The sequence below is a fragment of the Carassius auratus genome, unplaced genomic scaffold, assembly GCF_003368295.1.
Source record: "Carassius auratus strain Wakin unplaced genomic scaffold, ASM336829v1 scaf_tig00013250, whole genome shotgun sequence".
Lineage (NCBI taxonomy): Eukaryota > Metazoa > Chordata > Actinopteri > Cypriniformes > Cyprinidae > Carassius > Carassius auratus.
The window spans coordinates 30,864-41,406 of record NW_020524383.1 but is presented as its reverse complement, the minus strand read 5'-3'; the positions used below and the strand labels follow the sequence as shown (position 1 = coordinate 41,406).

The 10,543-nt window shown below is 43.7% G+C and overlaps 12 non-coding genes across 12 annotated transcripts; all 12 read left to right on the top strand.

The window, feature by feature from the left end:
- Positions 1-609: 609 nt before the first annotated feature.
- trnac-gca (transfer RNA cysteine (anticodon GCA)) lies at positions 610-681 on the top strand. Its single transcript has one exon. It is a non-coding gene; the product is annotated as a tRNA-Cys (tRNA).
- A 737-nt stretch (positions 682-1,418) lies between these two features.
- Positions 1,419-1,490, top strand: trnac-gca (transfer RNA cysteine (anticodon GCA)). Its single transcript has one exon. It is a non-coding gene; the product is annotated as a tRNA-Cys (tRNA).
- A 187-nt stretch (positions 1,491-1,677) lies between these two features.
- trnac-gca (transfer RNA cysteine (anticodon GCA)) lies at positions 1,678-1,749 on the top strand. Its single transcript has one exon. It is a non-coding gene; the product is annotated as a tRNA-Cys (tRNA).
- Positions 1,750-2,851: 1,102 nt separating this feature from the next.
- trnac-gca (transfer RNA cysteine (anticodon GCA)) lies at positions 2,852-2,923 on the top strand. Its single transcript has one exon. It is a non-coding gene; the product is annotated as a tRNA-Cys (tRNA).
- Positions 2,924-4,025: 1,102 nt separating this feature from the next.
- On the top strand, positions 4,026-4,097 carry trnac-gca (transfer RNA cysteine (anticodon GCA)). Its single transcript has one exon. It is a non-coding gene; the product is annotated as a tRNA-Cys (tRNA).
- A 1,101-nt stretch (positions 4,098-5,198) lies between these two features.
- On the top strand, positions 5,199-5,270 carry trnac-gca (transfer RNA cysteine (anticodon GCA)). Its single transcript has one exon. It is a non-coding gene; the product is annotated as a tRNA-Cys (tRNA).
- A 1,102-nt stretch (positions 5,271-6,372) lies between these two features.
- Positions 6,373-6,444, top strand: trnac-gca (transfer RNA cysteine (anticodon GCA)). The gene has a single exon. It is a non-coding gene; the product is annotated as a tRNA-Cys (tRNA).
- A 1,102-nt stretch (positions 6,445-7,546) lies between these two features.
- On the top strand, positions 7,547-7,618 carry trnac-gca (transfer RNA cysteine (anticodon GCA)). The gene has a single exon. It is a non-coding gene; the product is annotated as a tRNA-Cys (tRNA).
- A 187-nt stretch (positions 7,619-7,805) lies between these two features.
- Positions 7,806-7,877, top strand: trnac-gca (transfer RNA cysteine (anticodon GCA)). The gene has a single exon. It is a non-coding gene; the product is annotated as a tRNA-Cys (tRNA).
- A 272-nt stretch (positions 7,878-8,149) lies between these two features.
- Positions 8,150-8,221, top strand: trnac-gca (transfer RNA cysteine (anticodon GCA)). Its single transcript has one exon. It is a non-coding gene; the product is annotated as a tRNA-Cys (tRNA).
- Positions 8,222-8,408: 187 nt separating this feature from the next.
- Positions 8,409-8,480, top strand: trnac-gca (transfer RNA cysteine (anticodon GCA)). Its single transcript has one exon. It is a non-coding gene; the product is annotated as a tRNA-Cys (tRNA).
- A 1,102-nt stretch (positions 8,481-9,582) lies between these two features.
- trnac-gca (transfer RNA cysteine (anticodon GCA)) lies at positions 9,583-9,654 on the top strand. The gene has a single exon. It is a non-coding gene; the product is annotated as a tRNA-Cys (tRNA).
- The last annotated feature ends 889 nt before the right edge of the window (positions 9,655-10,543 follow it).

The following is a 10,543-nucleotide window of genomic DNA, read 5'->3' as shown; positions in this document are numbered from 1 at the left end:
TGAGTTCAAATTGAGTCTGTAATCAAGCCATCCACATTTCAAATCTGGGTGCCCCCTTTGGACTTGTCTTATTTGGAGGTTTTGAGTTGTAGAGTTGTTGATTCTGATTGGAGTAACAGACTTGAGTTTACAGTGAAGCAGTCAATGTTTGATATTGTTGAATCGTAGGATCTAACTTAATCTGTGGCTCTAAGCACAGAAGTCTGTGGTGTATGGCTCAATGAAAGAGCATGTTTTCTCAAAAGATGTGGGGGTATAGCTCAGTGGTTGAGCATTTGACTGCAGATCCGGGTGCCCCTTTGGATTTTGCAAATTAGGAATAAGTGCAAACATGTCTACATAGAAGATTCTGTATGTGATTATAAACCATTGAGTCTGTAATCAAGCCATCCACATTTCAAATCTGGTGCCCCCTTTGGACTTGTCTTATTTGGAGGTTTTGAGTTGTAGAGTTGTTGATTCTGATTGGAGTAACCAAAGACTTGAGTTCAAGTGAAGCAGTCAATGTTTGATATTGTTGAATCGTAGGATCTAACTTAATCTTTGGCTCTAAGCACAGAAGTCTGTGGGGGTGTGGCTCAATGAAAGAGCATGTCTCTCCAAAGATGTGGGGGTATAGCTCAGTGGTAGAGCATTTGACTGCAGATCAAGAGGTCCCCGGTTCAAATCCGGGTGCCCCCTATGGATTTGGCAGATAAGGAATATCTTCCTGCCTTTTTGTGCTCATACTGTACGGCAGGGATAAGCAACTTCGGTCCTGGAGGGCCACTGCCCTGCAGAGTTTAGCTCCAACCCTAATTAAACTCACTGGGACAAGGCAATCAGTGTTTTCGGGATTACTAGGTAGATACAGGCAGGTGAGTTTTCATGAGGGCTGAAGCGAATCTCTGCAGGATAGTGGCCCTCCAGGACTGCAGTTGCCTATCCCTGCTGTACGGGGTAATATCTCAATGGCACGGCGTTTGATGGCAGATCAAGAGGTCCCAAGGTTCATTCCATGTGCCTAATTTGGGCTTGGCATATTAGGAATAAACAAATCCTTGACATAAGTTCATTTTGTGGTTTGTGCTCATGCAGTACGGGGTTATAGCTCAACGACAGAGCATTTGTCTGCAGATCAATAGGTCTACATTTTGGATCTGGCTTGCTTGACATAATCAACGACATGAGTTCAAATTGAGTCTGTAATCAAGCCATCCACATTTCAAATCTGGGTGCCCCCTTTGGACTTGTCTTATTTGGAGGTTTTGAGTTGTAGAGTTGTTGATTCTGATTTGGAGTAACCAAAGACTTGAGTTCAAGTGAAGCAGTCAATGTTTGATATTGTTGAATCGTAGGATCTAACTTAATCTTTGGCTCTAAGCACAGAAGTCTGTGGGGGTGTGGCTCAATGAAAGAGCATGTTTCTCCAAAGATGTGGGGGTATAGCTCAGTGGTAGAGCATTTGACTGCAGATCAAGAGGTCCCCGGTTCAAATCCGGGTGCCCCCTATGGATTTGGCAGATTAGGATTAAGTGCATGCTTATCTATATAGTAAGATTCTGCATGTGATTATACCTCAGTGGCACATCCTCTCGTTAGGTAATTTTTTTGGATCTGGCATTCTTTTCATATCCAAAATCCTTATCTAAAAGTGAGTCTGTCATCTTGTGTGTGGCTATGATCCAGGGAGTGTGTGGGGGTATAGCTCAGTGGTAGAGCATTTGACTGCAGATCAAGAGGTCCCCGGTTCAAATCCGGGTGCCACCTATGGATTTGGCTGATTAGGAATATCTTCCTGCCTTTTAGTGCTCATACCTTACGGCAGGGATAAGCAACTTCGGTCCTGGAGGGCCACTGCCCTGCAGAGTTTAGCTCCAACCCTAATTAAACTCACTGGGACAAGGCAATCAGTGTTTTCGGGATTACTAGATAGATACAGGCAGGTGAGTTTTCATGAGGGCTGAAGCGAATCTCTGCAGGATAGTGGCCCTCCAGGACTGCAGTTGCCTATCCCTGCTGTACGGGGTAATATCTCATTGGCACGGCGTTTGATTGCAGATCAAGAGGTCCCAGGTTCATTCCATGTGCCTAATTTGGGCTTGGCATATTAGGAATAAAAAAATCCTTGACATAAGTTCATTTTTGTGGTTTGTGCTCATGCAGTACGGGGTTATAGCTCAACGACAGATCATTTGTCTGCAGATCAATAGGTCTACATTTTGGATCTGGCTTGCTTGACATAATCAACGACATGAGTTCAAATTGAGTCTGTAATCAAGCCATCCACATTTCAAATCTGGGTGCCCCCTTTGGACTTGTCTTATTTGGAGGTTTTGAGTTGTAGAGTTGTTGATTCTGATTTGGAGTAACCAAAGACTTGAGTTTACAGTGAAGCAGTCAATGTTTGATATTGTTGAATCGTAGGATCTAACTTAATCTGTGGCTCTAAGCACAGAAGTCTGTGGGTGTATGGCTCAATGAAAGAGCATGTTTCTTCAAAGATGTGGGGGTATAGCTCAGTGGTAGAGCATTTGACTGCAGATCCGGGTGCCCCTTTGGATTTTGCAAATTAGGAATAAGTGCAAACATGTCTACATAGAAAGATTCTGTATGTGATTATAAACCATTTGAGTCTGTAATCAAGCCATCCACACTTCAAATCTGGGTGCCCCCTTTGGACTTGTCTTATTTGGAGGTTTTGAGTTGTAGAGTTGTTGATTCTGATTTGGAGTAACCAAAGACTTGAGTTCAAGTGAAGCAGTCAATGTTTGATATTGTTGAATCGTAGGATCTAACTTAATCTTTGGCTCTAAGCACAGAAGTCTGTGGGGGTGTGGCTCAATGAAAGAGCATGTTTCTCCAAAGATGTGGGGGTATAGCTCAGTGGTAGAGCATTTGACTGCAGATCAAGAGGTCCCCGGTTCAAATCCGGGTGCCCCCTATGGATTTGGCAGATTAGGAATATCTTCCTGCCTTTTAGTGCTCATACCTTACGGCAGAGATAAGCAACTTCGGTCCTGGAGGGCCACTGCCCTGCAGAGTTTAGCTCCAACCCTAATTAAACTCACTGGGACAAGGCAATCAGTGTTTTCGGGATTACTAGATAGATACAGGCAGGTGAGTTTTCATGAGGGCTGAAGCGAATCTCTGCAGGATAGTGGCCCTCCAGGACTGGAGTTGCCTATCCCTGCTGTACGGGGTAATATCTCAATGGCACGGCGTTTGATTGCAGATCAAGAGGTCCCAGGTTCATTCCATGTGCCTAATTTGGGCTTGGCATATTAGGAATAAACAAATCCTTGACATAAGTTCATTTTTGTGGTTTGTGCTCATGCAGTACGGGGTTATAGCTCAACGACAGAGCATTTGTCTGCAGATCAATAGGTATACATTTTGGATCTGGCTTGCTTGACATAATCGACGACATGAGTTCAAATTGAGTCTGTAATCAAGCCATCCACATTTCAAATCTGGGTGCCCCCTTTGGACTTGTCTTATTTGGAGGTTTTGAGTTGTAGAGTTGTTGATTCTGATTTGGAGTAACCAAAGACTTGAGTTTACAGTGAAGCAGTCAATGTTTGATATTGTTGAATCGTAGGATCTAACTTAATCTGTGGCTCTAAGCACAGAAGTCTGTGGGGGTATGGCTCAATGAAAGAGCATGTTTCTTCAAAGATGTGGGGGTATAGCTCAGTGGTAGAGCATTTGACTGCAGATCCGGGTGCCCCTTTGGATTTGGCAAATTAGGAATAAGTGCAAACATGTCTACATAGAAAGATTCTGTATGTGATTATAAACCATTTGAGTCTGTAATCAAGCCATCCACACTTCAAATCTGGGTGCCCCCTTTGGACTTGTCTTGTTTGGAGGTTTTGAGTTGTAGAGTTGTTGATTCTGATTTGGAGTTACCAAAGACTTGAGTTCAAGTGAAGCAGTCAATGTTTGATATTGTTGAATCGTAGGATCTAACTTAATCTTTGGCTCTAAGCACAGAAGTCTGTGGGGGTGTGGCTCAATGAAAGAGCATGTTTCTCCAAAGATGTGGGGGTATAGCTCAGTGGTAGAGCATTTGACTGCAGATCAAGAGGTCCCCGGTTCAAATCCGGGTGCCCCCTATGGATTTGGCAGATTAGGAATATCTTCCTGCCTTTTAGTGCTCATACCTTACGGCAGGGATAAGCAACTTCGGTCCTGGAGGGCCACTGCCCTGCAGAGTTTAGCTCCAACCCTAATTAAACTCACTGGGACAAGGCAATCAGTGTTTTCGGGATTACTAGGTAGATACAGGCAGGTGAGTTTTCATGAGGGCTGAAGCGAATCTCTGCAGGATAGTGGCCCTCCAGGACTGCAGTTGCCTATCCCTGCTGTACGGGGTAATATCTCAATGGCACGGCGTTTGATTGCAGATCAAGAGGTCCCAGGTTCATTCCATGTGCCTAATTTGGGCTTGGCATATTAGGAATAAACAAATCCTTGACATAAGTTCATTTTGTGGTTTGTGCTCATGCAGTACGGGGTTATAGCTCAACGACAGAGCATTTGTCTGCAGATCAATAGGTCTACATTTTGGATCTGGCTTGCTTGACATAATCAACGACATGAGTTCAAATTGAGTCTGTAATCAAGCCATCCACATTTCAAATCTGGGTGCCCCCTTTGGACTTGTCTTATTTGGAGGTTTTGAGTTGTAGAGTTGTTGATTCTGATTTGGAGTAACCAAAGACTTGAGTTTACAGTGAAGCAGTCAATGTTTGATATTGTTGAATCGTAGGATCTAACTTAATCTGTGGCTCTAAGCACAGAAGTCTGTGGGTGTATGGCTCAATGAAAGAGCATGTTTCTTCAAAGATGTGGGGGTATAGCTCAGTGGTAGAGCATTTGACTGCAGATCCGGGTGCCCCTTTGGATTTGGCAAATTAGGAATAAGTGCAAACATGTCTACATAGAAAGATTCTGTATGTGATTATAAACCATTTGAGTCTGTAATCAAGCCATCCACACTTCAAATCTGGGTGCCCCCTTTGGACTTGTCTTATTTGGAGGTTTTGAGTTGTAGAGTTGTTGATTCTGATTTGGAGTAACCAAAGACTTGAGTTCAAGTGAAGCAGTCAATGTTTGATATTGTTGAATCGTAGGATCTAACTTAATCTTTGGCTCTAAGCACAGAAGTCTGTGGGGGTGTGGCTCAATGAAAGAGCATGTTTCTCCAAAGATGTGGGGGTATAGCTCAGTGGTAGAGCATTTGACTGCAGATCAAGAGGTCCCCGGTTCAAATCCGGGTGCCCCCTATGGATTTGGCAGATTAGGAATATCTTCCTGCCTTTTAGTGCTCATACCTTACGGCAGGGATAAGCAACTTCGGTCCTGGAGGGCCACTGCCCTGCAGAGTTTAGCTCCAACCCTAATTAAACTCACTGGGACAAGGCAATCAGTGTTTTCGGGATTACTAGATAGATACAGGCAGGTGAGTTTTCATGAGGGCTGAAGCGAATCTCTGCAGGATAGTGGCCCTCCAGGACTGCAGTTGCCTATCCCTGCTGTACGGGGTAATATCTCAATGGCACGGCGTTTGATTGCAGATCAAGAGGTCCCAGGTTCATTCCATGTGCCTAATTTGGGCTTGGCATATTAGGAATAAACAAATCCTTGACATAAGTTCATTTTTGTGGTTTGTGCTCATGCAGTACGGGGTTATAGCTCAACGACAGAGCATTTGTCTGCAGATCAATAGGTCTACATTTTGGATCTGGCTTGCTTGACATAATCAACGACATGAGTTCAAATTGAGTCTGTAATCAAGCCATCCACATTTCAAATCTGGGTGCCCCCTTTGGACTTGTCTTATTTGGAGGTTTTGAGTTGTAGAGTTGTTGATTCTGATTTGGAGTAACCAAAGACTTGAGTTTACAGTGAAGCAGTCAATGTTTGATATTGTTGAATCGTAGGATCTAACTTAATCTGTGGCTCTAAGCACAGAAGTCTGTGGGTGTATGGCTCAATGAAAGAGCATGTTTCTTCAAAGATGTGGGGGTATAGCTCAGTGGTAGAGCATTTGACTGCAGATCCGGGTGCCCCTTTGGATTTTGCAAATTAGGAATAAGTGCAAACATGTCTACATAGAAAGATTCTGTATGTGATTATAAACCATTTGAGTCTGTAATCAAGCCATCCACACTTCAAATCTGGGTGCCCCCTTTGGACTTGTCTTATTTGGAGGTTTTGAGTTGTAGAGTTGTTGATTCTGATTTGGAGTAACCAAAGACTTGAGTTCAAGTGAAGCAGTCAATGTTTGATATTGTTGAATCGTAGGATCTAACTTAATCTTTGGCTCTAAGCACAGAAGTCTGTGGGGGTGTGGCTCAATGAAAGAGCATGTGTCTCCAAAGATGTCGGGGTATAGCTCAGTGGTAGAGCATTTGACTGCAGATCAAGAGGTCCCCGGTTCAAATCCGGGTGCCCCCTATGGATTTGGCAGATTAGGAATATCTTCCTGCCTTTTAGTGCTCATACCTTACGGCAGGGATAAGCAACTTCGGTCCTGGAGGGCCACTGCCCTGCAGAGTTTAGCTCCAACCCTAATTAAACTCACTGGGACAAGGCAATCAGTGTTTTCGGGATTACTAGATAGATACAGGCAGGTGAGTTTTCATGAGGGCTGAAGCGAATCTCTGCAGGATAGTGGCCCTCCAGGACTGGAGTTGCCTATCCCTGCTGTACGGGGTAATATCTCAATGGCACGGCGTTTGATTGCAGATCAAGAGGTCCCAGGTTCATTCCATGTGCCTAATTTGGGCTTGGCATATTAGGAATAAACAAATCCTTGACATAAGTTCATTTTTGTGGTTTGTGCTCATGCAGTACGGGGTTATAGCTCAACGACAGATCATTTGTCTGCAGATCAATAGGTCTACATTTTGGATCTGGCTTGCTTGACATAATCAACGACATGAGTTCAAATTGAGTCTGTAATCAAGCCATCCACATTTCAAATCTGGGTGCCCCCTTTGGACTTGTCTTATTTGGAGGTTTTGAGTTGTAGAGTTGTTGATTCTGATTTGGAGTAACCAAAGACTTGAGTTTACAGTGAAGCAGTCAATGTTTGATATTGTTGAATCGTAGGATCTAACTTAATCTGTGGCTCTAAGCACAGAAGTCTGTGGGTGTATGGCTCAATGAAAGAGCATGTTTCTTCAAAGATGTGGGGGTATAGCTCAGTGGTAGAGCATTTGACTGCAGATCCGGGTGCCCCTTTGGATTTTGCAAATTAGGAATAAGTGCAAACATGTCTACATAGAAAGATTCTGTATGTGATTATAAACCATTTGAGTCTGTAATCAAGCCATCCACACTTCAAATCTGGGTGCCCCCTTTGGACTTGTCTTATTTGGAGGTTTTGAGTTGTAGAGTTGTTCATTCTGATTTGGAGTAACCAAAGACTTGAGTTCAAGTGAAGCAGTCAATGTTTGATATTGTTGAATCGTAGGATCTAACTTAATCTTTGGCTCTAAGCACAGAAGTCTGTGGGGGTGTGGCTCAATGAAAGAGCATGTTTCTCCAAAGATGTGGGGGTATAGCTCAGTGGTAGAGCATTTGACTGCAGATCAAGAGGTCCCCGGTTCAAATCCGGGTGCCCCCTATGGATTTGGCAGATTAGGAATAAGTGCAGGCTTATCTGTATAGTAAGATTCTGTATGTGATTATACCTCAGTGGCACATCCTCTCGCTAGGTATTTTTTTTGTATCTGGCATTCTTTTCATATCCAAAATCTTTATCCATAAGTGAGTCTGTCATAATGTGTGTGGCTATGACCCAGGGAGTGTGTGGGGGTATAGCTCAGTGGTAGAGCATTTGACTGCAGATCAAGAGGTCCCCGGTTCAAATCCGGGTGCCCCCTATGGATTTGGCAGATAAGGAATATCTTCCTGCCTTTTGTGCTCATACTGTACGGCAGGGATAATCTGGGTGCCCCCTTTGGACTTGTCTTATTTGGAGGTTTTGAGTTGTAGAGTTGTTGATTCTGATTTGGAGTAACCAAAGACTTGAGTTCAAGTGAATCAGTCAATGTTTGATATTGTTGAATCGTAGGATCTAACTTAATCTTTGGCTCTAAGCACAGAAGTCTGTGGGGGTGTGGCTCAATGAAAGAGCATGTTTCTCCAAAGATTTGGGGGTATAGCTCAGCGGTAGAGCATTTGACTGCAGATCAAGAGGTCCCCGGTTCAAATCCGGGTGCCCCCTATGGATTTGGCAGATTAGGATTAAGTGCATGCTTATCTATATAGTAAGATTCTGCATGTGATTATACCTCAGTGGCACATCCTCTCGCTAGGTAATTTTTTTGGATCTGGCATTCTTTTCATATCCAAAATCCTTATCTAAAAGTGAGTCTGTCATCTTGTGTGTGGCTATGATCCAGGGAGTGTGTGGGGGTATAGCTCAGTGGTAGAGCATTTGACTGCAGATCAAGAGGTCCCCGGTTCAAATCCGGGTGCCACCTATGGATTTGGCTGATTAGGAATATCTTCCTGCCTTTTAGTGCTCATACCTTACGGCAGGGATAAGCAACTTCGGTCCTGGAGGGCCACTGCCCTGCAGAGTTTAGCTCCAACCCTAATTAAACTCACTGGGACAAGGCAATCAGTGTTTTCGGGATTACTAGATAGATACAGGCAGGTGAGTTTTCATGAGGGCTGAAGCGAATCTCTGCAGGATAGTGGCCCTCCAGGACTGCAGTTGCCTATCCCTGCTGTACGGGGTAATATCTCATTGGCACGGCGTTTGATTGCAGATCAAGAGGTCCCAGGTTCATTCCATGTGCCTAATTTGGGCTTGGCATATTAGGAATAAAAAAATCCTTGACATAAGTTCATTTTTGTGGTTTGTGCTCATGCAGTACGGGGTTATAGCTCAACGACAGATCATTTGTCTGCAGATCAATAGGTCTACATTTTGGATCTGGCTTGCTTGACATAATCAACGACATGAGTTCAAATTGAGTCTGTAATCAAGCCATCCACATTTCAAATCTGGGTGCCCCCTTTGGACTTGTCTTATTTGGAGGTTTTGAGTTGTAGAGTTGTTGATTCTGATTTGGAGTAACCAAAGACTTGAGTTTACAGTGAAGCAGTCAATGTTTGATATTGTTGAATCGTAGGATCTAACTTAATCTGTGGCTCTAAGCACAGAAGTCTGTGGGTGTATGGCTCAATGAAAGAGCATGTTTCTTCAAAGATGTGGGGGTATAGCTCAGTGGTAGAGCATTTGACTGCAGATCCGGGTGCCCCTTTGGATTTTGCAAATTAGGAATAAGTGCAAACATGTCTACATAGAAAGATTCTGTATGTGATTATAAACCATTTGAGTCTGTAATCAAGCCATCCACACTTCAAATCTGGGTGCCCCCTTTGGACTTGTCTTATTTGGAGGTTTTGAGTTGTAGAGTTGTTGATTCTGATTTGGAGTAACCAAAGACTTGAGTTCAAGTGAAGCAGTCAATGTTTGATATTGTTGAATCGTAGGATCTAACTTAATCTTTGGCTCTAAGCACAGAAGTCTGTGGGGGTGTGGCTCAATGAAAGAGCATGTTTCTCCAAAGATGTGGGGGTATAGCTCAGTGGTAGAGCATTTGACTGCAGATCAAGAGGTCCCCGGTTCAAATCCGGGTGCCCCCTATGGATTTGGCAGATTAGGAGTATCTTCCTGCCTTTTAGTGCTCATACCTTACGGCAGAGATAAGCAACTTCGGTCCTGGAGGGCCACTGCCCTGCAGAGTTTAGCTCCAACCCTAATTAAACTCACTGGGACAAGGCAATCAGTGTTTTCGGGATTACTAGATAGATACAGGCAGGTGAGTTTTCATGAGGGCTGAAGCGAATCTCTGCAGGATAGTGGCCCTCCAGGACTGGAGTTGCCTATCCCTGCTGTACGGGGTAATATCTCAATGGCACGGCGTTTGATTGCAGATCAAGAGGTCCCAGGTTCATTCCATGTGCCTAATTTGGGCTTGGCATATTAGGAATAAACAAATCCTTGACATAAGTTCATTTTTGTGGTTTGTGCTCATGCAGTACGGGGTTATAGCTCAACGACAGAGCATTTGTCTGCAGATCAATAGGTATACATTTTGGATCTGGCTTGCTTGACATAATCGACGACATGAGTTCAAATTGAGTCTGTAATCAAGCCATCCACATTTCAAATCTGGGTGCCCCCTTTGGACTTGTCTTATTTGGAGGTTTTGAGTTGTAGAGTTGTTGATTCTGATTTGGAGTAACCAAAGACTTGAGTTTACAGTGAAGCAGTCAATGTTTGATATTGTTGAATCGTAGGATCTAACTTAATCTGTGGCTCTAAGCACAGAAGTCTGTGGGGGTATGGCTCAATGAAAGAGCATGTTTCTTCAAAGATGTGGGGGTATAGCTCAGTGGTAGAGCATTTGACTGCAGATCCGGGTGCCCCTTTGGATTTGGCAAATTAGGAATAAGTGCAAACATGTCTACATAGAAAGATTCTGTATGTGATTATAAACCATTTGAGTCTGTAATCAAGCCATCCACACTT